The sequence below is a fragment of the Gallus gallus genome, chromosome 2 (assembly GCF_016699485.2).
Source record: "Gallus gallus isolate bGalGal1 chromosome 2, bGalGal1.mat.broiler.GRCg7b, whole genome shotgun sequence".
In the NCBI taxonomy this organism is placed as follows: domain Eukaryota; kingdom Metazoa; phylum Chordata; class Aves; order Galliformes; family Phasianidae; genus Gallus; species Gallus gallus.
In genome coordinates this window covers 3,610,146-3,630,580 of record NC_052533.1, presented here as the reverse complement: position 1 = coordinate 3,630,580, position 20,435 = coordinate 3,610,146, and the positions used below count along the sequence as shown (strand labels likewise).

The 20,435-nt window shown below is 46.5% G+C and overlaps 1 protein-coding gene and 1 long non-coding RNA gene across 5 annotated transcripts in view; one reads left to right on the top strand and one right to left on the bottom strand.

Moving 5' to 3' along the window:
• The window catches only part of PTH2R (parathyroid hormone 2 receptor), a 116,441-nt gene that overhangs the window by 75,104 nt on the left and 20,902 nt on the right, over nt 1-20,435 (bottom strand). The window lies entirely within an intron of this gene.
• LOC121109760 lies at nt 7,024-11,365 on the top strand. The gene is made up of 3 exons (XR_005857301.1): nt 7,024-7,366; nt 8,851-9,721; nt 10,511-11,365. It is a non-coding gene; the product is annotated as an uncharacterized LOC121109760 (long non-coding RNA).

Here is a 20,435-nt window from a genome sequence, read left to right as displayed (position 1 = left end):
TGTTCAGCTCTGGGCATCTTTGTGACCACAGGAAGGATATTGGTTACAGACAGTGCCCAGGGCTGAAGGTGTTTTTCCAGCTAAGTGGCAGAGACTCAATGCTTTGCAAAGGTGTTATGGGTGAATCATATCATCCTGCACTGTTCTCTGCTCACTGTTCTCTCTGTTCTTATGCTGTGATGCATGCAACAATGCTATTAAACTCCTGTACCCTCCAAAAGAGGGTGGCTGCATCCAAACTGTTGCTTGGAAGTGTTCTCAGATGCATGATGACTCTAAGCTAGAGAGAAGTTTCTTTGGCTTGAGCAAAAAGCACACGAGGGACCACACTGCCCATGTAATGGTAGAGATAGCTGTGAGCCCAAAGCCAGGAACTTTTCCAGTTTATGTACAATTTTTATCAGTAATCATAGAATCATCAAGGTTGGGAAAGACCACTAAGATCATCTTGTCCAACCATCAGCCTATCTCTACCATGCCCACTGAACTATGTCCCTCAGTGTCACCTCCACCCTTTTCTTGAACGCCTCCGGGGATGGTGACTCCATCACTTTCCTGGAAATCCTAGAATCATAGAATGGTTTGGGTTGGAAGGGATCTTTAAGATCATCCAGTTCCAACACCCTGCTATAGGCAGGGACACTTCCCTCTAGACCAGGCTGCTCACAGCCCCATCCAACCTGGCCTTGAACACCTCATAGAGTCAGAGGATCACTGCTGTAGGGCCGATATCAGAACTCATGGGTCCAAAATCTGGTGAAATAAAGAGTCTGCACTATCCTGCTTTGGTCTCTACTGAAAATATCTCTGTTGTACAGAGACCTGCTCTTCACTTTGAGTCCCTACAACAAGATGCATGCTCAGAGCAGCATCCAAATCTGAAGGTACTGATGTGAGACACGACAGTGAAATTAGTGTTGTAGATTCAAGTCCAGCAACTAAATGGCTTTGGGGAGAGCAGCATACGCTACAGACTCCTGGCAGAAAAAAGGGTATGTGAGTTACTATGACTTGCTCAGGGTGTTTGGGATGTCCATCCTCCCAGACAGACTACACCCAGTCAGTGCTACCAGGTTCCTACCTTGGTTGCACGTAGGCAAGTGCAAACAAACCTTCAGAGCAGGAAAGGGAGGTGGATAAGGGGGAGGTGGCAAGGCTTGGGGAGTCTCTGAATGTCTGGCCTGCCCAGCGCCCGGACCAAAAACCAGAGTCCTGCCCTGGTCTGGTGGGCGTTGTGCAACAACGTGGCCTGGTGGCATCTCCAGGGTTGCTGCAGCACAGTGCACGTATTCTCTGCAGCTCTGGAGTGTGCGACACCACTAATAACTCTGGAGGAGCTGACGTGCCAGCATTCCTCAGCCAGTGCCAGGAAAGCCAGGCCGAGTACACAAGGAGTTGGCTCCCTTCTACAATCACATTAAAGGCGCTCTCAGGTCTTTCCAGCTTTTGCTGCAGTGATGCGTTTTATCTGTCTCATTGTTCACCGGAGGCTTTGCAGACAGCGTGGGCCATGGGAGGAGGCTCTTGCCAGGGTCACTTGGCAAGAGCAGGGCTGTGCTCTTGGGGAAGGTCGGTCAGCCACTGCACCATCACAGGGCACCAGCCCCTTTCCCTTCCTCACTACTGTGTGCATCTGAGCAGTTGGGCAATAGCAAGACTAAGCCTGTCATAGAATAATTAAGACTGGAAAAAACCTCTAAGATGCTCAAGTTTAACCCCAACTCACCCCCACCATGCCCATTGACCACATCCCTCAGTGTCACATCTCCACGGTTCTGGAACACCTCCAGGGATGGTGACCCTACCACCTCCCTGGGCAGCCTGTGCCAAGGCATTACCACTCCTTCTGAGATGAAAAGTTTCCCAGTAAGTGGTGCAAGTTAAGGCCATTACCTCTCATCCTGTCAACTGAGGCTCATTCTACATTAGACTGACAGAAATGCACTTTTTACTGCCTACAATGCTGGGTGAGCTTCCCTTCTTTTTCCCATTTTCCCACAGCACAGACTGTACCACACCTTTGATGTTGCCTTCTCTTATGGCTGTGTGCAAATTACATAATTCTGTGCATTTCCAACACCTTATTTTAGTGAATCTTGGAGGCTTTATGGTCACTGTCAGGTCTGTAAGCCACTTTCTGCCTAAAATGGTCCACAAAGACCATCTGTTTTAATGGAAAGAGAGACATCACACTGAAATTACTACATTTGCCAGAGTTTTACCCAGATGACTGATTACTTAGCAAAATACATGTCAATATCTCCTCTGAGCATCCTAGAGAGAAAGGTGCTAAGGAAAAAAAGACACAACCAACAAAATAAATCTGCAAATAAATCTCAAAAAGCTCATTTGAGTTTGTCTGTACTAGTGACAGGATAAGGGCTTTGTACTAAAAGAGGGGAAATTTAGGCTAGGTAGAAGAAATTCTTTACTCAGAGGGAGGTGAGGCACTGACACTGCTGATCAGAGAGGTTGTGGTTGCCTTATGCTGTGGACCCTTAAGATCATTGAGTTCCAATTCCATGTCGTAGGCAGGATTGTCAGCCAGTAGATCAGGCTGCCCAGGGCCCCATTCAACCTGACCTTGAATGCTTGATCCCCCATGTAGATGATTCCCCCATGATAGATGGGAACAAAGCAAGGACTCTCAATATACACTCTCAGTAAGTACTTTGAAGGCCACCTAATCTGTCCTATCTAAATAATCACTCCATAATTACTGATAATAAGAAAAAAAGAGATATCAGCTAGTTCAGAAACTTCATATATTTCCAAGTGTAGGCCACAAGTTTAGTAGAAGGGATAGAAATAATTATAGTGTCTTCTATAGCTCTTTCTACATCATGGAGAGAATACTGAACCCTCAAGCGGTCATAAACTAGATCTAGCTGTAGATACCCCTGCTCACTGCAGGGGAGCTGGAGTAGATGACCTTTAGTGATCCCTTCCAACTCAAATGATTCTATGATTCTTTGATATAAAACCCAGCACTGTGTGCTTATCAACCCTATTGCAGCTTCAGTTCAAAATGTCCACATGGATGCCAAAGCAGAGCCAACTTTGAGATACGTACCAGCAAACCAACCTACGACATAGCAGGTCCCACCCTTGCCCCAGCTGTTTGTGACCTGTGGCTTCCACAAGACTTGCCCTCCTGCCTTCTCCCACCCACATCTCCACCCACAGTGCAGCTCCCACATACTGGTCCTCCACTGAGGCATTGCCATGCTCCCATCTCCAAACAATGAGACGAATGAATGAAGCAGAGGGCCTTGCAGCAGCTGAGAAGATGCAGGCCTAGACCCATCAGGCCTATTTTTATTGAACAACATCCTAACTCGGGGATTAAGTAATGCCTGGGTGTGTGTAGCCTTCTTCATTGGACTAAAGCTCAATGCTGTTTATTTGGCAGCAACGATTTGTGACAGTCAGAGAGCTGTCTGGCTCACAGCCCTCTGAGGCTCTCCTCTCACTTTTCTGGGCCAAAAAAAAGGCAAAAAACTCTCTATTTTCTTTCTTTATTTTTTTTCCTTTTTTTTTTTTTTGGTAGTTTGTCAGTTGCCTTACAAAAGTCTGCCCAGATGATCTGGTCCAAGAGAGCAGGCTGGGTGTGATGGACCCTTTGCTAACCCAGGCACCACTACAGCAAAGCCAAGAAGCACTGCCAAGAGTGCAGAAATCGGGCTACCTTCAGTACTGATTTCCTCCCCTTCTTTCCAACTCATTTTCTGCACTTAATATCCCAGATACACCTGCTGTCCCTTCAAATGTCCAATCTCCTGGACCTGATTGCAGCTCTTGGTTTCCCTATTCCTCTGCAACAATGAATTCCTTAATCTGATAAATCTCTTCTCAATGAATTATTAAGCCTCCCATTTGAATTTGATCAGGAATTCCCTTTGATCTTTCGCTATGAGACACAGTTGTCTGTGGGCATCTTTTCCTCACTGAAGTGCCTTTTCTCTGCCCTAGCCACAAATTGCATGATGCCTTTACTCCATGAGTCAGCGCTCAGTCGACCCATAGGTGACCCAAGTGACTGATTTCAGGTGACAGGTTCAGACTAACCATAAACAGAGGAAAAACAGGGTTAGGAAGATTTCTGTGCACAAGAACTGGGACAAGGTGGAATCATAGAATCATAGAACCGTAGAATGGCCTGGGTTGAAAAGAACCACAGTGATCATCCAGTTTCAACCCCCTGCTATGTGCAGGGTCGCCAACCACCAGACCAGGCTGCCCAGAGCCACATCCAGCCTGGCCTTGAATGCCTCCAGGGATGGGGCATCCACAGCCTCCCTGGACAACCTGTTCCAGTGTGTCACCACCCTCTATGTGAAAAACTTCTTCCTAAGGTAGATTATCAGAGGAAACAATATACCTTACTGCTTGGTTCCAAACGGGGCGAGCTTTTCCCTTACTGTCTACATGACTGGGCTAAAGAAGCACCTTTGCAAAAAGCAATATGAAGAAACGGAAAATGCTGTAACAAGGGCAGGCAACAACACCTGGTGGGATACAACACGAAAAGGAAGGCAGGTATATATATTTTTTTTTCTCCAAGGACATTCCAAAGTCATCTTAGATGTCAAAATTCAAGCTCTACACTCCCTTTGTAGCCAAAGAGGAAAAATAGATGCTTTCAGCCATGCCTGATTGGCTCTATTTTAAATGCCTACTTTTATGTGGACTTAAGTAATGCCTGATGTACGCTGATAGCATTCAATAGATCTTCATTATTTGTAATGATACAGAAAGATTCCTGCCCTGTGGGTATCTACAGGAATTCTATGCTGAGCGTTTCTCATATTCTTTTCACTGTCCGTCTTTTTCCTACACAGAAATGTCAATAATAATATTAGCATTGGCACATTCTTTCACATTTAGCAGCAAGACTGAGCACTTGAAGACGGTAACTTTAGAAATAGATTCCTAAGAGAAAACTCAATCCAAAGGATGCCAAATGCTGATGACATTCCTAGGAGCTGTGAGGCCAGACTGTAGTGAACCCTGGTTTGGTTATAGGTAAAAGGTTTTCTAACATATAGAACTTGTTGCAAAGACTCCTGGGTCCTGTTTTCTCTTGTGGGGCTGATTTGTGGCTGTTAGGATAAAGACAAAGATTGCTGGAGAGCAATTAGTTCTGCAACACAGGAATCAAGAATCAGCCACCATGAGGAATATTGCTGGTTTTGTTTTGTTTTGTTTTGTTTTGTTTTGTTTTTTGTAATCCTGTAGGCTTTTGTTATAAAAAATAAATATGAATATATAAATATATTGGACTAACCTGTTTGCACTCAATAGCTTATATTTTTATCTACGCTTATCTTTTGACTCTGAGAAGTAGGAGGGAAAATATTGTTTTTAAGCTTTTTCAGAAAAAAAACCCAGAATCTTTTCTATGAAAAAAGGCATCTTGATGAACATTCTCATTTCAATAAGAAGCTGTTTTCCATTGGGAATAAAAAGTGCTGAGGGAAACATTCTAATCTGCTGCTACAACGCATCTTGCCACCTCAGCAGAGGGCCTGCAGCTGTAATTAGTAGTTAGGACAGAAATGTGCTGCACAATTCTCTGATGTGAAGTGCTCATAAATCATGATTCCAGCCACCTGTTGGATCCTAGTTTCTTCTCTTAATTCTGTGCTGCATTGGGGCTTGGCAGTCTGTCTTGATCTACAGACCCTTTCCTCATTGTGGCCTAAGATGGGCTTTTGATCAACAACGCATCAGTGCTGAGTGGAAAAAAAACAATAATTAATGAAGATGAAAATTGCTTTCCCCTCTCCTTTTCCACCTGGCAGATCTTCCAAAATGGAGACAAAGTGGAGCTTCCATGGCACAATGTAAGGAAAAATGCTGGAGGAGGACCATCACTGCAGTAACATCGCTGCTGGACTTGGCCATCCCCAAGCATCAAGGCCACTGGGACTGACAGTTGGCCAACTGGTCACATTTTGTAGCTCAGAGCAGGAAGAAGTCTGAAGTAAGTTTAGTAAGGTTCAATGCATGAACGTTTAGATGTGTTAGGTGGTGAAGGGACTTCTTAACAAGGCAAACAACACCACAGCAAAAGGAGCTGAATCACAAAATCACAGAATCACTGGGGTTGGAAAAAACCACCAAATCCAACCATTGACCCACCCCCACCATGCCCACTGACCACATTCCCCAGTGCCACATCTCCATGGTTCTGGAACACCTCCAGTGGTGATGACACCACCACCTCCCCGGGCAGCCTGTGCCAATGCATCATCACTGTTTTGGAGGATAAGTTTCTCCTAATATCCAACCTGAACAACACTGAAGGGAAAAAAATCTGAATCATAAAGAAAGCAACATGAGAAGCAATATGTAATCATCCCAAGATCATCTCAAACCTGTTCCCCATTGCAGCCAGGCCCCCAGTGCATATCTCCTGATACTTGAACACTTATTGAAACACAGCAAAGAATTCCAGCATCCCTTGTGGCCTTAAAGAAAAGTCTGGTAGATCTTTTTTTCATAGTAATAGGTTGGTGGTCCAATGGCACAAGGTCCAATGGCACAACGGCTCATGAAATTAAGATTAAAACTTAAATTCTGCAGTATATGACTAGGTGTGTACAAATACTCAAACTGTTCTGAAAGCAGCACAGAAAAGTATCTCCGGCACTCCCTTCATCATCTCAAGAGCTGTTTAAAAACATTTCATCCATGTCTTTCTGTGTTGGTGCTAAGCAGAAACATGCACAGTAAAATCCTGGATTTCATCAGAAATCAGGCAAGCAGGGCAGACAGAGTGTAGTTTCCAGCTCCCGTCACAATAAAACATTGTGAGGAAAAAAATCTCCACAAAAATTAAATAAATCTCTTCTGGTCTAAAATGTTAATGGGAAGATATAATTTACTGAGCAGAGAATTATAGAAGTGCTCGAGCTTTAGCTCACTGCAAGTACAGCTCATTTTGTGTTGAATTATGCTATGTGACTGCTCCTGTTTTGCATGGTAGCAGTAATAATCATGGGGATCTGATGTACACCTGGTTCTCTAGATCTCTCCAAACCACCTCTCATAAAAATCCACCATCCTGGATGCATGGCAGCTACTCCATCCCTTTGTTGGGTGAATTCCAAAGTGAAGTATGGAGCCCCATGGCAGGGTGGCTGTGTGTGTCTGCATGTGAGGAGATTGGAGGGAATCCCTTCTGGATTCAATCTCTTCCAAGGTCTACCCAGTTCCTCTCTGAACTTGGAGCATTGTGATGTTTGCACATTCTACCCCACTGAAGCCTCTGCTCCGTGTGCAGTTGTGATGAGAAAAAACCTATAGCTTCTTCTGGTGCACAAAGAAGAAAGAGTCTAGTCCCAGAATCAGAGAAAACTGGGTACGGGAAAAATTTCAGGTTTATCATAGAACCACAGAGCCACTAAGGTTGGAAAAGACCTCTAAGATCACCAAGCCCAGCTGTCAACCCACTCCCACCATGCCCACTGACCACATCCCTCAGTGCCACATCTTCACGGTTCTGGAACACCTCCAGGGTTGGCGACTGGTGCGTTCTAGCCTTAGCTATCCCAGGCATATCATCTGTTATGGAGCAGCCACACTCTTTCTTATGTTTCTTCATCTCCATGACTCTCCTCTGGAACCTTACGCCTTTTGTGGAATCACAGAATCATGGAACGGCTTGGGTTGGAAGGGACCTCAAAGATCACCCAGTTCCAACCCCCTGCCCTTGACAGAGGTGCCAACCACTCAATCAGGCATCAGATCAGACTGCCCAGGGCCAAATCTAACCCAGCCTTGAGCAGCTCCAGGGATGGGGCATACACAACCTCTCTGGGCAGCCTGTTCCACTGCTTCACCACCCACTCAGCAAAAAATTTCCCCATAAAAGAGACCCTAATCTCCACTCTTTCAGTTTAAAACCATTCCCCCTTTTGCTATCACTGTCAGACCATGTGAAAAGTCACTCTCTCTCCTGTTTATAAAGTCCTCCCCTCTCTTAATCTCCAGCATAAAGATATTTCTGCTCATTACAATTGTTTATCCTCGTATCAACAACATATAGTCAAAAAACATCCAGGTATTAATAACCCAAATTTTTAGGAGCACTGTCTGCATCTCTTTTATTATTTTCCTCTGCTTGTTTTCACATTTGTCTTCATAATGGTTATGGTGCTCTTCTGGGAAAACATAATTAAAAAAAATCAGACAAGAAATAAATTGCCAGCAGCCTTTTAAAATAACATTTAGAAAAGGATTGGCTGACTAAATGCAGATGTCTCTACTTCAGAACCAGGGGAGATGTGTCCAGAATAGCCACTATCTGAGTGAATTATATCTGGGGAATACCTTGGGAAAGATCTACCCATCTCTTGGCTCAGCTGCACCTCATGTCCTTCTCAAACCATTCCCTGGCATGGGTTAGTGGTAGGACAAGCAGTGTGCCAACAGGCTGTTGGGATGGGGCCCCCTGTTCTGAAGGTGAGAAGAGTTTGATACCAAGGAAACATCCCAGTTGGTGGCAGGGCACTGGCAGCGTTTAGTTTCCCAGTGCCATCATTGTATTGCGTGGAGTACCAGGCATGATTTATCTCCTCCTGAAGTAGACACATAAACAGGGCACATGAATCATGCCTTAAAAGTGCCTGTTTTTCCTCAGAGGCTGTAAAGGGAGCCTGGGATATGAGCTCAGAGGGAGTGGTTCCCACCCTTGTCACCAAAGGAGAGGTGGTGAGCTGCTCTCCTTCCCCTTGCACCTCCGCATCCTCTCCGTGGGTCTGTTTCAGAAGAGCTGTTTAAAACATTAATCCCTTCCCTCTTTTCTTTTCTTTTTTTTTTTTTCTTCTTCTAATGTTTATTAAGCACTGCTGTTGGAGTATATAAACTCAACGGTCATGGCTTGCTCAGCGACAGATGTTCCAGATAAGCCATAGTCTCCTTAACAAATATTTCAACAACGTTTTCCTTCCAATTCTCTTTCTGCCGGAGCCAGATCTCTGCAGCAGGGAATAGCAGATCACCTGGCTGGATCTGTGATTCCTCTCTGTTGCTGCCCACCCAGCACGAAATCCGCTGTGCTAATCACCAGGCCAGTGATGATCACCCTGCACCTGTCCCAGAAAAAATGATGTGCTGCTCTTTCCATTGCAGCCAAGCCTCCGTGCTACAGTGTCATCTCCTTGTGATCTTTTCAGCACATACAAAGGCTGATTACCATTATTTATGAGAAGAAAAATAAAACCCTAAAAATATCTTGCTGTATTACACCACACCAGTTCCCTACAGCTGAAAGCTTTTCCAGAAGTTCGCTTTGGATCCCGAAACAAATGAGATGAGCCATCAGTGTGTAACAGCAAGTCTGTAAAACAGCTAATGAGTTTGTGTCTGTTTGAAAACAGATTCTTTGTGGGGTGAGGTTGGTGGAGTGATTACGACAAACAGCGCCTGCTGACATCCAGATTTGGAGGCTAAACTTGTGTGACAATGAGAAGAGTGGGGAAAGAATGTAGCTGGAATTGGGAGGATGTTGGAGAGCTGTGAGCAAGAGGCTGGGGTTGAAGCAGGACTCTGAGGCTGTGACTGCAGGCAAATGGAAAACAAAACCATGAAGGGAAAATCTGCAAGAAGGAAGCATTTGTACCCAGCAGCTGAACGGCCTGCATTTGTACCCAGCAGCTGAATGGGCATCACTGGTGATGAGGGAAGGAAAGGTTGGCAGTTGGAAGCAAAATGGGTGAGTTTTTCTGGCTTTATCTCTGCCATCAGAGAATACCCTTGACGTTGATTAATAGACACATCTTTAAAATGCTGCCTTGGGTTCAGTATTGCCCTGGAAAAGCCATTGCTCTTTTTTTTTTTGAAACAGGATTCACGCAACTTGTCATCACCAGCCTAACAGCTTATTCTCTATAGCCTTGGCTTTACTGGCTGAAAGTCCTGCATTCAACTTTCAAAGCTTCCTTCCCCAGAAGTCACTAGGTGACCCACTCAGCCCCTGTCTGGAGTGATCTTTTTTTTGTTAAGAACCCTACTCTGCAGGGGCTGTACGCAATCTGCTGTGATTTCAGCCTTCACCTTCCCTCTGTGTTTTTTGGGAAAGACTTTGGGCCTGCCTAGGTCAACACTGGCACTACAGCTGTGGCTCCATGGTCCCGCTGACCTATCATGGTAGTTGCTCAGCTTGGGTTCATCACATCCATCTCTAGACACACGTGTGGAGCCAGGAGTTGGAATGGATGATCCTTATCAGCTCCTTCCAACTCAGGATATTCTATGATTCAATGAGTCTACAATCTTGACAATCAGCTTATCACCCCAAGCTGATTTCATCATCAGACAGTGTCCTTTTACTCAGCTATCAGTCCACCCAAGGATGGTATAGAGGTGTCCCTCAATCCACTAGTCGTACACAGGGCCCACAGCAAGCTGACCTCTAATTTAGCCACCACAGACACCTGAAATTGGACTGTCTGCCTCTGCCACACACTGGTGGATAACTGATATTTATTCATTACATTTCCAGGGCTGACTGTGGAACTTCCCAAACCCCAGCAAGTCCTGTACTCAAGTAAAAGTAGAACATCAATCAAAAACATCTTCTCTTTGTTGCTTCTCATCCTGAAGAGTGATGCACTTATTTGAGTCCTTCACACAATTTTTACAATGCTGACTGCACTGTAGCACTCAAATTCTCCCATGGTCGGCAGCCCCAGTGAATAAACTGAGAGGCAGAAAATGGCCCTGGAATTGAAGCTGGTGTAAATCGAGCTACCCTGCTGACGTCAGCTGGGATAGGATCTCTTACTGAAAGACTCATTCAGAATACCAGTGCTCTTGCTATCACAATACATGATTTGTCTCCACTAATATCTAGACAGATATGGCTATTAGAACATTCAAGTATCGAGTTATTATTTCCCCACTTAGAAATACTCAGAGGAGCACTGGGCATTTTGGTGCACACCCAGACCTGTGACTTTTTGCTGATGCACATAAACGTGTCTGTGCCATAAATTTAGCAGAGGATTCAGAAGATCCTCCATCTGAAAATGCAGATTGGATGCCTCTTGGAATACAGACATCCCAGCTCAACTGTGAGAAATGAGCTCTGTGATGGAACAACGGAGAGAAATGCTGTACCAAGTTCTTCAGAAAAACCTTCTGGCTTTTATATCTAGGAATAGCTCATACTAACGAACCATTAATAAATAGTGGACATAATGAATGCTGGTTTTCAGCAGCCTCGTATCTCGGAGACTCTGGATACTCTGCTGGCCAATAGGATTGAATGAAGAGGAGAATATATGCAGGTTCACATACATATTGACATGCTATTAAACCTTATTTCTTTGGAGGAATAAAGTTAAAAAGCATTATTTTGGACAACTAAGGCACACCTCTGTTCAGGCCTCTATTCAGGAATCAGTGAATAGAAAATAAACCTGGCTGGGGAATAAGTAGGGATACTGTGCAACATATAATTTCAAATCATGCTTCTTCCACCTCTTCTGAAACATTTGGGTGTTGGCCCCTTCACAAGAACTGGGGTAAAATGACCCTATCCGGGCTCAATAGAGCACTCCTTCTGTTCTCCCTGTGAGAACCATAGAACAACAATGTCCCACGGTTGCTGCCATGAGGTGCTCAATACTGCAGTCATGGTCTCCCAACTCCCAAAACAGCTGCTCCCTGTAGGTAACTAGATGATCTTTGAGATTCCTTCCAACCTAAGTCATTCTAGTGAGTCCCCATAGGCAGGTAACAAGAAAGGAAACAGGTCTCAGAAGGAGAGAAGGGGAAATGTGGCCTCTGCTGTCTGGAAAGCTAGAGACTCGAAAACAAAGACAAACAATGGGAAACCTCTCCTATCAACGTGCTTGACAGCCTTAGACAGAAGCCAGATGTCTACAATTATAAACCAGGCCAAGCTTAGTAAAGCAGATGGTGGAGGAATGAAATCAAAACAGAAGGGCTTTCCCTCCTCATGCAGGAGAGGATGCATTTCAGGTTTCCAGAGAAACAGGAGGCAGCTGGTGAGTGTTTGCTCAGGATCTCATTGTATTGGAAGAGTACCTGAGTGGAGAACATTCTACTTTATCACCAGACAAAGTTCATGGCCATGATATCATTGCTTCCAATGAACTCAGCATATCTGACTGGCATGCACCACGCTAACAAGCAGGTCTGTGTTTGGGGAGCATTGCTTTCAGCTGAGGCATTTTATAAGACTTTCTGAACAACCTGAAATAGCAGAAGACTGGTGTTAAATGGATTTGGGGGGAGTGGGGTGAAATCTAGGGCCATGCTGTGCACTGGGTGACACAGGACGGGAGAAATGGTGATCCAGCACCTTAGAGAACCAGGGAAAGATTTACTGGTGAGGAACACAGTTCTCAGCATTTTGGTACATTTGGCTTGCATGTGACTTTAATGACAAACCTTCAAGATGCAAGGGTTTGTTTCCTGTTAAAAATACCACTGCCACAATTCAGACTCCTCTCATCTAACTTTACCTATCTCAGCACCCAAGTAAGGAACAGCACTCTGTGGCAGCCTCATCTACCACCAGCGGCAAGGAATGGGTTCTGGAGGATAATTCAGCTCATCCTAAGCATGCATCCTGCAGGATGAGCCTACACTGAATGCTGGGAAAGTCTCAGATGACTGGATCTTGACTTGGGCCTCTAGGGTTGCTCTCCATGTTGTGAGGGAGAATGTTCTCATGTCCAGAAATAGCCTTCAGGCTGTTGGTTCAGATGGAAAAGTCTTTCTTTGCAAAGCACCACAGGCATTTTTCTGTATATCTCAGTGCCTTCCAGTGTAAGAGGTTGGTCAGCAGGAGGACAAACCAACAGAGGATGTAATTATGCAGTTTCTTGTCAGAAAAGACAGCAATTTAGTGGCCAAAAGTGACATCTGGTCATAAACTGCCCTCAACAAAACACACTTGTGAGCATGCCTCCCACTAATGGGTGTCCTTGCTAACCACCAACTTGTTCAGCCCTTTTGCAGTGAAGAAAGTGATCTGAGGACTAAAATGCCTGTGTGTGGGTCTATATATGTATACGCAATAATATATACCAGCAGAACCCAGAAGCCATGCAATTTTCATTCCAGAAATTCTCAGCTGAAAATTAACTGATGATCTCTTTCTCTTCTCCACCTTCCTCACTCCAGAATGGACAGTAGTTACCTACAGATCATTATATCTCTTTCCTGGCTAGTGTGGTGGCAAAATGTCTCCAACTATTCCAAGCAATGGGGCAACTGAAATAGCACTATTCGTGTCACAGAATCGTAGCGTCATGGAATGTCTTGTGTGGAAGGGCCCTCAAAGATCATCTAGTTCCAATCCCCCTGCTGTGGGCAGGGTTGCTTACCACTAGATCAGGCAACAGATCAGGTTGCTCAGAGTCACATCCAGCCTGGCCTTGGACACCTTCAGGCTAGGTTGGAAAATCCCAATATTGGGGATTTTCTCCCCAAGGGCTGGTATGAACTTTCCTCTCTAATATGAGCAATTTCCAGAAAAATGCAGACATAAGCATGCCCAGACAGACCTTCTGGAGATGCAGCACAAACCATCACTACTGGAGTGAAGGGAACCAATATGAAGAACGTGAGCTCATGTCTTGCCTGGATTAGGGAGGAATCCTCAAAGAGACACCAAGTGGCATCCACCCATTTTGTCTTTTGCTCTTCCTCTGATAGAAATAACACAAAGCAACTGCACAGGCTCTTCTGGGCCCCAGATAGACTTGCCTGCTCACTGTGCACTGACGTGCCAGGCCACGATGCAAACTGCGTTTCCACACCATTTTCCAGTGGCGTCTAAAAGAGAGGATGGCAAGTGCCATAGCTACAAGCTATTTAAATAGATGCTACCCATTTCCTACCCTCCCACGCATTATCTCCTGGTGAGCACAAAAGGTTAGGGAACTTGGCACAAGTTTAAGCAGACCTGGCTGGAGTTTAGAGTTTGTAACAAAACCTGAAGATGAGCAAGCTGCCTGGGTGGGATTTTGTTCCAAAAGACTGTGTATGGATCCCCGGTGCCAGGACAGGACAGCAAGTGTCTTGCCTGATTCTGGGAAGATATCCTGCTGAGCTGGAGGCATTTCAGAGCAAAGCAGATTCCTGTGCTTTAAAGGACAAACATTTGACTTGAGCGGTGCAGCTCTGGAGCCTCCCTTGCCTTTGGCATATGAGTCTTAGCAGAGGGGTATAAGGTCTACCAGCATCCAGAGGCCCAGAAGCAAAAATCAAGGCTAAGATAATCACAGTTCTAATTTTCAGACTCAGGATTTCCAGCACAGCCATACATTGGTCACAGAGACAGCCATTCTCACCCCAGTATGGGACAGGAATGGGGACAGCACCTGCAGGCAGTGTGAGAAACTGTTCAGCCCCAGTGAAACTGGGGATAGGAAAAGGGTGGCAAGGAAAAGCTCAGCAGGAAAGGAGAGGGGGCAATAAATGATGAGGAGCACTGGAGGAAAGCCATAAAGCTGTGAGAGAAAGGAAATAACAGAAGAAAAATCAAGGGATAAACCGCGTAGTCCTGCAGCTCAAGAGAACAGCTGGAAACCTCTGACACAGACCCATGGATGGTGTGACCATGGGCCTCTTCTGCTCCCTGGGGTCTGCTTTCCCACCCTCTAGTCTGCATTAGCTGTTCAGTCTGCAAACTGCCTGCAGCAAAAAGAGCACGCAAAATTCACCAGCACGGGGCAGCTCAACTTCCTTTGGAAACACAAATCCAGAGGAGATGCAGAGCAGAGAAATAAGTAAATCATCAGAAAGAGCATCCAAATAAAGAAGGGGTGTGGCAGAGAAAGTTTTGACTTAGGTTTTGACACTGTGCCCCGAATACTCAGTATCTCAGCATCCTGAGAGGGAAATGGATTTGTCACATCTGCATGCTAGCTGCTCCCTTCTGGTTTCATTTAGCCATGTGCGAGCACACACGCGCGTGTGCGAGAGGTGGAGCTGCGGACCAACCTTTACCCTGCACTTTTCTCAATTGGAAACAAATGGAAGCTCTCTGTTTTCCATTCACTGGTTTTATAACAGTTTGAAATTAGACTGATTAGGTGTTTCCTTGCCAGCTCTGTCTATCTTGGGCTAATTACACAGGCGATGCTAATTGCATCAGCCAACCTATAGAACCACAGCATTCCTATTCTGCATTTCTAGGGGGAGATGTATGGGGGAACTCACACTATTGGTCACTCCGTCTCTGACTTCTACTCTCTGCCTCTCCCACCCTGAGTGATTATGCTCTTGAAATGATAATGAACGGATTGCAAAGAAAAAGGGACCTGGCAGGGTAAAACACTGTTCCAGACTCTGGAGAAGAGCCATAGGTCTGGAGCTTGGCTAACAATATGCAGAACGAAAAGCTGGAGGGAGAGAAACCTGTAATCCAGTCCGCCAGAGGGACAGTGAGAAACAGAAGTTCTTGCAACTCTTTCTCCTCGTAGTGAAGTGAACTGGAAGGCTTTCGCTTCATAGATAATGTTTCTTCTAACACAGGGGGCCGTGACAGATACACCTAATCCCTGCAGAGTGCTGCTGGAGGTAGAATTGTGGAATCATAGATTCATTAGGGTTGGAAAAGACCTCCAAGATCACCAACCCCAACCCCCACCGTGCCCACTGACCACGTCCCTGTGTCACATGTACACATTCCTTGAACACCTCCAAGGATGGTCAACCCACCATGTCCCTAGCAGCCTGTGCCACTGCATCACTACTCTTTAGTAGTAGTGCATTAATCTGGCCTTAACCTCCCCTGGCACAACAAGAGACCATCACCTTTCATCCTATCACCATTAACTGGGAGCAGAAGCCAACCCCTACCTCACTACCACCTCCTTTCAGGGACTTGTAGAGGGTGATAAGGTCTCCCTTGATTCTCCTCTTCTCCAGACTGAACAACCCCAGCTCGCTCAGCTGCTCCCCATACGGTGGGGCAGGATTATGAGACCCTGTCTTCCAGTGAAGGAACTGAGGTTTGGAGGGAGGCTGAGTGACAAAACCAAGACTATCCAGCAAGCCTGGCCAAGGCAGGAACCTTAGCCAACAGCCAGCCTTGAAGTTAGCACTTTGTCAAGGCACCCAGGCTGCTTTCCCCAGCAAATCCAGAACCTACATGGGATGCAGTGTGATGGATAGGCAGAATTCAGCTCTATTCTTAGTCTTGTCCTTGAGAATGCAGAGGGAAATAGGGGTCTTCACTGGGCTACCATGTGTGGGACTCCGTGGAAATGGACGACTTGTCTGAGACATGAAACTTCTCATACAGGTAGTAACTGAATGGAGGATGGGAAACACTGTGAGCCTTCCTGCACCAACCAGAGCTGAGGACCTCACCATGGCACATATTGACTGGCAGGTGGGGCAGAAGGGGAAAGGAGCATTCCTATCAACTCTGTATTGTATTCCTTTTCTTGAGCACCTGGTCTATGGAAAATAGTGTGGGGCTAGATAGGCTTGTTCTCATCCTATCTGGCTTTTTAAAATTCCTATATTGCAGCTAGAAAATTGGGCTAGTAAAGTCACATTTGCTTGATTTAGAGACGGGCATAGAGACTTATGGATAGAAAGCCTTCAGAACTTCCTTTTAGTATATCTGGATTCAATGGTTGCATTTCCACTGGCAAAACGAACCAAACCAGGGCCCTTTCTCTGTACGCATCCATCCTGCCCTGCTGCAGGATCTTCACTATCTGAGAGCTGTGATTGTCCACACCATTATATGATGGGGATTCTTCCCAGATAACTCATTCATGCTGAGGAATATGGAGGGGCTCACCAGGTCTTCGTCAGTTCATGGTCCCCTTGATCACCCTAACAGCTGCATGTGGGCCTGGAGGAGAATCAAAGGCTTGCTTGCTAGTCACTAAACATGTTCTGGGTTATTTCTGAACGGGATCCAGTTGAAGTCTCTGCACTGCTGTTCTCCTCTCCCTGTGGAGAAGGGACCATGCCCTTAACACAAAGGGATGGAGGAATTTCTGTGCCTTGCTCCAGCAGATCCCCGATGCAGTCAGCCAACACAGTGGGATGCTTTGAGACGTTTGCTGCCATCTATGGCCAATAATAAATAATGCAAAAGCAGGTAGTGAGCTGGGCTCTGACCTCAACCTGAGCTTTCCTCTGTGCTGTGTCTCTGCAGGGGGACTTCTCTCCCGTGGGGTACAATGGAATAGGACCACAGCAGCCATGGGAATAGGTACAGGATTCGTGGCAGACCAAAGTCATTTGACTCAAGGTCCCACTAGATGCAGAGATGAGAGAGACAGGAACTCTCTGTGACAGTCTGGGAGCTGGGAATGATGCTGCACAGCTGCCCCACTGCCACACATGGACACATCCACACAAACACATGGACAAATCCACACACATCCGTCCCAGTGCAGAAGGCCATTGGTTGATGTTTCTGGTGCCTTTTCTCTATCTCTTCCCTTTTCCACCTGGGTGCCTCCAAGGCAGATACCTGGAGAAGAGCCAGCTCTGATTTTCAGACTCCCTTTGCCTCAGCATCCTCAAAACCTCAGAGAGCTATTTCTGATTGCTGGAGTTTGAGACACTGTGAGGACGTGCCCTTCCACTGCAGCAAAAAGTGGAGAAACATTAATCCACCCCACCTAACACAAAACCCAGAGAGGGGCAAAGTCTGGGATGTATCACCAGGCTGATACAAAGGGCCTTTTGGAGAGCATGCACCATGCAGTGAGCCCTTTGCCCTCCAGGCTGGTGTAGGGGAGCCCAAGGGTGACACATGGCATCAGCACAGGAGAGTCATTCACCAGATGGAGGTCTCCACCAGATGCTTTTACAACGGATTTCCTTTGATCTACTTTGCACATTTCCTTTGTGCTGAACCCGGATCAAACATCTGCATTGATAAGGGGGACCATATACCAACCAAACAGCCCAGCAGTGATTCTCCATACTACCAATATAGAGGTAGCCACCATCTCCCAAATCTCTTTCTCTTTTCATGATTGCCTTGTCCTGCTGCAGTGACTGCTGCTGTTATTGCACAGCACAGACACTTCATGATATGCTCAGGGGTGATTTTCCACGGTTGTGCCCTGTGCAGTTATCAGTGTACATGGTTCATGTGTCTGTGTATCTGTGTGTGGGCATGAGTAGTGTGTTTGAGCATATGCAGCTGGTTTGTTTGTAGGGTTGCCAGAAATGCACCTGAGCTGATCTAGCAGCAAATAGACAGTGTGTGCAGCACAAGTGGAACCACTGCAGGCTTTCTGGGTTCTTCCTGAAATACCATCACAGTGCACACCGGGGTTCAGCAGAGGTTCTGCTTTTGCAGTGGCTGACAATCACAGAATGGCCTGGGTTAAAAAGGACCACAATGCTCATCCAGTTCCAACCCCCTGCTATGTGCAGGGTCGCCAACCACCAGACCAGGCTGCCCAGAGCCACATCCAGCCTGGCCTTGAATGCCTCCAGGGATGGGGCATCCACAGCCTCCTTGGGCAACCTGTTCCAGTGTGTCACCACCCTCTGTGTGAAAAACTTTCTCCTAATATCTAACCTAATCCTCCCCTGTCTTAGTTTTAAATTATTCCTCCTTGCCCTATCTCTGTGCCAACAACACAGCCCCCTGTCTTCTGCCCTCATTCAGTCCATCAGAGTCCAGACAATGTGTATGATTTTGCAAGGGCACAGTTTTCTCCTTCTTAGCATCTTTAACAGCACTGTACAATTGCCACCATCATTCAGCGTATCATGTTGAGGAGAAGTTTCTTATCAGAAAGAGTGATAATGCACTGACACAGGCTGCCCAGGAAGGTCTCTGGAGGTGTTCAAGAACCATGGAAATGTGGCACTGAGGGACATGGTCAATGGGCATGGTGGGGTGGGCTGGGGTTGGACTTGATGATCTTAGAGGTCTTTTCCAACCTTAATGACTCTATCTGTGCCTGAGTGTCTGAACATGAGTTTGTCTGCCTGCATCCATGCATCTCTCAGGGTATTTGCATCCCCCCATGCTTGGCCTGAGTTCCTGGTGCAAGTGCCACTGCACACGCAGACGGCTGTGAGCATCTGGGAGCTGCACACTGAGCGCACGGTGCCTCCCTGCCTCTCTCTCTGCACGGCAGCAGAAAGCATTCCCAGTGTGGATGGTCAGTGCTAATGGCCCAGGAATCCTCAGTGCAGCTGTTTGTTCTGGCACTGGCGCAGCCAGGTCCTGAAGTCAGTTGAACCGCATCGACTTCCCTGCCAGGGTCAGATTTCAGAGGTATGCGATTGGGGATGCCCCCACTGAATATTTACAGCACCTGGCCTCCGCCCCCTTCCCTGAGCTTGCCATCACTTCTGTGCGAGAGAAACCCAAGCCTTTTCAACACTGGAGGGAAAGCGTGGCTGCCAGACAAGTGATTTACAGCCCTGTGAAATCCCATTGCCCAGCCAGCCCACGAGGCAACAGTGCTGCTATTGTGACAGCTGCTTTGGTGATAGCAGAGGACCCCTGGACCAACCCCTCTTCTTCCTTTCCCTTTCCTTTTCTTCCTTCCCTTCCCCTCCCCATGCCCAGGTCCCATTGCCCTGTGAGTCTCTGACATCTGGGGACTCATGCAGCAAAGCATGCAAATAAGCTGCGTGGTCCAGGCAGCAGCTCTGGCTGGTGCTCTTGGAGCCAAGTCCAAAGTGCTATTTCACCCCCTAGATCAGAAAAGCTGATACCAGAATTTGATGGAAGAGCCACCAAGACCTCCACAGCCCTGAGGAAATCTCTGTTCAGCCCATCCCATGGGCAAGTCTGTGTGCAGAACATAGCTGGTGGGAAGAGAGGGGCACTGAGCCCTCTTCAAAGGGTCCCATGGAAAGGAGTCCTACCCATTAACTACCTGCTGTGTGAATTGCTTGCACAGCTTCAGGCCATCTCTATGGGGCAGGGTAGTGATGTCTGCTCACATCTCAGTCCTCAGAAGGATGGAGAGGTGTCCTGGTGGTTCCCTGCTCTCTGCTCTGTGTTCTAAGGCGTCTGTGTGTGCCCAGAGTGCTGACTCAGCTCAGTAACACTCTTCGTAGAATCACAGAATCATTACAGTTGGAAAATGCCTCCAAGATCATCAAGTCCATCCCCACCATACCCACTGAGCCATGTCCCTCAGTGCCACATTTCCACAATTCTTGAACACCACCAGGGATGGTGGCAGACAAGAATGTAAATGTGTTACCAGCACCCGGGTATGATTTTGAGTACAAAGATGCCCTGTCTGCTTAGGGAAGATGTGCATGCCAAAGGACCCCCAATGGCTCTGTGACAGAGATAGGTATAGGAATTAATTTTCTCCATCTTAACCCACTTAAGAATCAGCATGTATGAGTTTGGGTAAAGCTGGAGAAGTTGTTGCTGCAAACCATGAGTGTGGGAGCTTTTCTGTTTTACAGGAAAACATGGAGGATTT